The sequence below is a fragment of the Ceratotherium simum genome, chromosome 39 (assembly GCF_057802395.1).
Source record: "Ceratotherium simum simum isolate JZ-2026a chromosome 39, ASM5780239v1, whole genome shotgun sequence".
NCBI lineage: Eukaryota > Metazoa > Chordata > Mammalia > Perissodactyla > Rhinocerotidae > Ceratotherium > Ceratotherium simum.
The window spans coordinates 3,226,419-3,232,767 of NC_141938.1; positions in this window are offsets into that span (position 1 = coordinate 3,226,419).

A 6,349-nucleotide genomic window follows, 5' to 3' on the forward strand; every position below is an offset into this window, starting at 1 on the left:
TCTCAGAGCAACCACAAGCTATGAGATGTTCATTGATTTTCACTTGTACATTTCACACCGGAGGGAAGTTTATTTTATATCAGTTTTCTCCTGTGTGCCTAGAAAAGTAAATGGTATAATATCCCTAATTTTTTTTTGTGAGGAAGATCAGCCTGAGCTAACATCCATGCTAATCCTCCTCTTTTTGCTGAGGAAGACTGGCTCTGAGCTAACATCTATTGCCAATCCTCCTCCTTTCTTCCCCGCAAAACCCCAGTAGATAGTTGTATGTCATAGTTGCACATCCTTCTAGTTGCTGTATGTGGGACGCGGCCTCAGCATGGCCGGAGAAGCGGTGCTTCGCTGCGTGCCCGGGATCTGAACCCGGGCCGCCAGCAGCGGAGCGCACGCACTTAACTGCTAAGCCACCGGGCCGGCCCTCCCTAAGATAATTGAATTTCGGTTTTCATGGACATAAGAAAAACAATAAATCATTGTGTAACTTTGGGATGCACTTGGAAACTATTTTCCCCCAGCTTTATTGAGGTATAATTAATAAAATTGATTTAAAAATTACAATATGATGATCTGTTACACATATACTCTATTGTATAATTGCAATTTGTTAAGAGAGTGGATCTTAAGCATTTTCACCACACACACACACACACACAGACACACACACACACACAAGATAACATTGTGAGGTGATGGATGTTTTGATTAACCTGGAAACTCATATGCCTAAGAGCCTGGATTGCAAAACTGTGTTGCATTGCAAAACTCTTAAGGTATTTCTTCCTTTATTTGAACAGATTTATTGAGATGTAAATTACATACTGTACAGTGCACCTCGTTAAAGTGAACATTTTAATGGTGTCCAGTATATTTGTAGTGTAGGGGAGGAAGACAATTCCTTTACCCTCTAGGTCCTTCTGGCTGGTCTAAGAATTAAATTGACATGAGACAGAATAACAGGAGAAAATCAAACAAAGTTTAATAACACGTGTACATGGGAGAAACCCAGGAAAACTGAGCAACTCATCAGAATGGCCAAAGTCACCACCTTAAATACCATCTTCAGCTCAAGACAAAAGAGGATGTTGGGGGTAGCAGTTTGGGTCTTCAAAGGAGAGGAAAGCAATTTACATGGAGATGGAAGTAGAAATGGGTCAACTATAGACAGCATGACCTGAGAGACACATTTTACATTACACTACAGTTATCTTATGGTATTAGCTCTTTCTTGGAACAGGCCCTTCTATTTTAAATTCTTCTAGGCAGTTAGAGGGAAGGTCAAAGTTTCTTTCAGAGTCTTTTGTTCTTAAAAATAATGAAGCCAAAGAGACACATTCTGGGGTGAACAATTCTGATCCCCCACAGTAGAAATGTGAAATCATCACCATGGTCAATTTTTGAACACTTTTGTCACTTCAAAAAGAAACTCCTCTGCCCTTTAGCTATCACTCCCAATCTTCTCATCTTCCTCCTCCAATCCCAGCCCTAGACAACCACTCATCTTCTTTCTGTTTCTATAGTTTTCCCTATTCTGTTTTCCTATGAATGAAGTAATTAATATATGGTCTTTGTGATTGACTTTAGTCATTTAACATATTTTGTTGAAGGTACATCCATGTTGGACCATGTATCAATACTTCACTCATTATTATGGCCAAATAATATCCCACTGGACGGATAAAACATGTGCCTATCTATTCATCCATTAATGGATATTTCCATTGTTTCTACCCTTTGGCTACTGGAAATAATGTTACTGTAAAATCCATGTACAAGTTTTGTTCCAACATGTTTTTTCATTTTCTTGGGCATATACCTAGGAAAGGAATTGATGGATCATATGGTAATTCTAGGTTTAATTTTTGAGGAACTCTCAGACTGTTTTCCAGAGTGGATACACCATTTTATATTTGTACCACCCATGTATGAGGGCTGAAATTTCTCCATGTATCCTTGACAAGATTTGATATTATTTCACTTTTTGATTCTAGCCATCTTGCTGGTTGTGAAGTGGTATCTCATTGAGGTCTTGATATGCATTTCCTTGATGACTAATGATTTCCAGCATTTTTTCATATGCTCTTGGCTATTTGCATATCTGTCTTGGAGAAATGTGTATGCATGTCCTTTGCCATTTTTAAATTGAGTTATTTGACTTTTTATTGTTAGATTATAGCATGTCTTTATATACTTTTAATACAAGTACACAAAATGCCACTATGGATTTTGGATACTAGCTGGGCAATTCAAACCCTCTAAAATGGGACCAATGGCACAAATGCTTAAAGGCCACCAACCTGTCCAAATGGTCACCAATATCCTGACCTCTAAACACTGAGCATTACACCGTCTTAATTTAAACTTAATGCCTAATAGGTTTATGCAGTTCAACCAGTGTATACCATCTCTGGTAATACAGGGTGAAATATTAAATTGTTGGGAGCATATAACTAAATTATCCTTAAACCAAGGCTGCCCATGTGTCTCCAACCTTTACCATTTATGGATGGAGACCTCTTATGCCTCAGAGGAGAGCACACCCCAATCGTTTGCAAGGCGCACCACCGAGGACCCCTAAAATTTATTGAGCATTTATGATATCAGTACTTGCTCCTGATGATGTGAGCAAACCTTAATCAGGGCATCCCAAATCTATATGACCCTGTTAGATCCCTTGGCCCCACAATTCCCCTTCTGGGTGGCTACTTGGGAGAGCTATTCCCCTCTGGGATGGTTCCCTTTACCTGTGACAAGGCTGGAGGTGACAATACCCCAGCCCACGAAGTCGAGGGACACAACTTCATCTCAAATGCTGCCTCCACAACCTCCCACTATAGTAGAGATGAAACCAAGGAAGACATGGCAGCTGATGATGGCGAGCACTCCTTAGGACTTGGTTTCTGTACTAAACGTTGTTTATCTAAATTCCCTGCTGACGACTCCCTTGAGTGGCATTTTGCAGAATTAACCACGTGTTTACCCAAGGCCCCCTTGCTTACTACAGTGCTTGCTACTTGAGAGAGAGGCGGTACTCTGCCTGCCAGGCTGCCCTCCTCTTCATCTTTGACCTTTGGAAGGCCAAAGTACATGTTGAGTCTCACAACCTTACACAGGCCGTTTTAAACACTTCACTCAGTTGCTTGCCTTCGACACACCCAATACTATGGTCCACATTATGTGTCCTACTGGGAGTTAGTGAACTTAATTTCTGTTGAGGGAACTCTTCTCCAGATTCAGATGCTACTGCCACTATAGCATCTCCCCTACACCCTCCAGGACCACAACAGCAAGGTCACCTTCCTGCACCACCCCTAGGGGACCCTGCCCCACCGTCACCACTCAAGGCTCCACAGTCCTTCTATGCAAGTCCTCCAATAGTATTAATTTTTATATAGTGGCCAGAAATAGAAGTTCATTCTTTGGGCCACTGTAATTGCTAGGCGTTTTATGAGGCTCAACAAAGTCTTCTTCCAAAGTTAGTGGCCCACCCAGCTGATTAATTGACCCTTCCCCACTTGCCCAACAGAAGGCACCCCATGTATCCCTGTGGCTTACCTGACTGCTCTCTATGGTGCTCAACTGCAGCCATGCAGGTCACTTTGCAATTCACTATTTGGCACCTGGCAGGAGCCCCAACATGCCCTTTATACTCCCTCATTTCTACCCAGGACCAACACCACATGGATGAATATGACCTACACCTCCTCCCAAGGAGCACAATCCCCAAGGTCTTGAGCCTCAAGGCCCAGCCATCTGGGGGGAATCCCAACTTAACTTTGTCTTCCCTGATCAAGCAGTTGGTGTCCGCTGTGGGTCCAGTGCCCTGGGGCCGTCACACATACGTGGTTCTCCATGTGTGTACTTCTCCCTCCCTCGATCTCCCAAACATTTGCCCCCTTGATGGCACCTGGGGAGTCCTGTCTGCTCATACCAATTTATTTTAGTCTCCCTGGGACTTCCCTGACAAATCACCAAACACGACCTCCAATCCTTCTCTTTTTCTGTGCCCTCACTTCAAAAGCATGTGGTGTCCATCATTGTTATTTTGGGAGTAGGTCTGCTACTATCCCTCACCCAGATGGGGCTAGGTGCAGCCACACTGGGCTCACAACAGCACATTACTAAGGCAAACACCACCCTGTCAGTCACCTGGCTGAATGCACTGGGATATTATACCAACGCTGGGTCTTAACGCAAGAACAGGATTCTTTAGCGCAGATGGTTTTGCATAACCGTTACCTTTAGATTACTTATTGGCCAAGGAAGCAGGGGTATGCACTATAAAACTCACCTCCTGCTGCATGTATCATAATAATTCTGGACAAATTCAGACTAATTTACAAAAGATGGCCTAACACATTCAAGGAGTCCTTAATCTCACCCACATTTTTCATTCCCCTAATGTCACATTGCCTATAATTGACCCATTTCCATTTCCATCTCCATGTAAATTGCTTTCCTCCCCTTTGAAGATCCAAACGACTACCCCAAATCCTCCTTTGTCTTTAGCTGAAGATGGTATTAAGGTGGTGGCTTTGGCCATTCTGATGAGTTGCTCAGTTTTCCTGGGGTTCTCCCGTGTATACATGTTATTAAACTTTGATTTTCTCGTGTTATTCTGTCTCATGTAAATTTAATTCTTAGATCAGCCAGAAGGACCTAGAGGGTAAAGGAATTGTCTTCCTCCCCTACACTACAAATATACTGGAAACCATTAAAATGGTCACTTTAACGAGGTGCACTGTACAGTATGTAATTTACATCTCAATAAATCTGTTCAAATAAAAAAAGAAATGCCTTAAGAGTCTTGCAATGCAAAACAGTTTTGCAATCCAGGCTCTTAGGCATATGAGTTTCTAGGTTAATCAAAACATCCATCACCTCACAATGTTATCGTGTGTGTGCGTCTGTGTGTGTGTGTGTGTGTGTGTGTGTGGTGAAAATGCTTAAGATCCACTCTCTTAACAAATTGCAATTATACAATAGAGTATATGTGTAACAAATCATCATATTGTAATTTTTAAATCAATTTTATTACTTAATTATACCTCAATAAAGATGGAGGGGGAAAATAGTTTCCAAGTGCATTCCAAATTTACACAATGATTTATTGTTTTTCTTATATCTGCGAAAACAGGAATTCAATTATCTTAGGGATATTATAACAGTTTACTTTTCTAAGTTTTCTAGGCACACAGGAAAAAACTGATATATAATAAATTTCCCTCCAGTGTAAAATGTACACGTGAGAATTAATGCACACCTCATAGCCTGTAGTTGGTCTGAGAAGAGTCCCTGTGCCCAGCCAGGGCTGTGGGGTTCAAATTTCCCACCAGTCAAGTGCCCCAGGATTCTTTATCCTAAGAACCAAAGGAATGGGGGAGGGGAAGGATGGGTGGAAGGCTGAATGCTGGCAAGGATTAAAGACCAAAATGGAGCCAGACTCTTTATTAAAGATGGTGATCACATTCTGAAAAAGAAGTGGCAAGGGCAGACATCCTTCTTCAGCTCCCTACCTTCAAGGGAAAGCATCCAGTCTTTCGCCATTAAATATAATATTAGCTGTGGGTTTTTCATAGATGCTCATTATAAAGTAAGGAAATTCCCTTCTATTCCTGATATGACAAGTGTTTTAATCATGAAAGGGTACTGATTTTGTCAATTGTTTTACTTGAGTCTATTGAAATGACTTGACATTTTTTATTTTTACTTTATTTATATCCTGTATTACATTAGTAGATTTTGGGATGTTAACCCAAACTTTCGTCTGTGGAATAAACCCAGTTGGTCATGGTGAATACTTCTTTTTATGTGTTGCTGAATTCGGCTTGCTAGTATTTCTTGAGGTTTTCTTTGTATTTATATTCACAAAAGAAATAGGTGTGTAGTTTTTTTGGCAATACACTTGGTTTTGGTATCAAAGTAGTCCTGGCTTCACAAAATGAGTGTGGAGTGTAGTCTCCATTCTGTTTAGAAGATTATGTGAAGAATCTGTAATAAACCTTCTTTGAGTGTTTTGGAGTTTTCTGAGTTGAAGTCATCTGGGCCTAGGCTTACTTAGAGGATTTTTCATTTACTGATTTAACTACTTCACTTATTATTGTTCTATTCAGATTTTCTATTTATTCTTGAGTTAGTTGCAGTACCTTGTGTCTTTTGAGGAATGTATCCACTTCATCTGAGTTACCTCATTTGTTGCCACACAATTGTTCATTGAATTCCTTTATAATCCTTTTTATTTCTGTAATGTCAGTAGTAATATCCCCCTTTTTTCCTGATTGTATTAATTTTAATCTTCCTTCTTTTTCTCTAGGTCAATCTAGGTGAAGACTTGTTGGTTTTGTTAATCTTT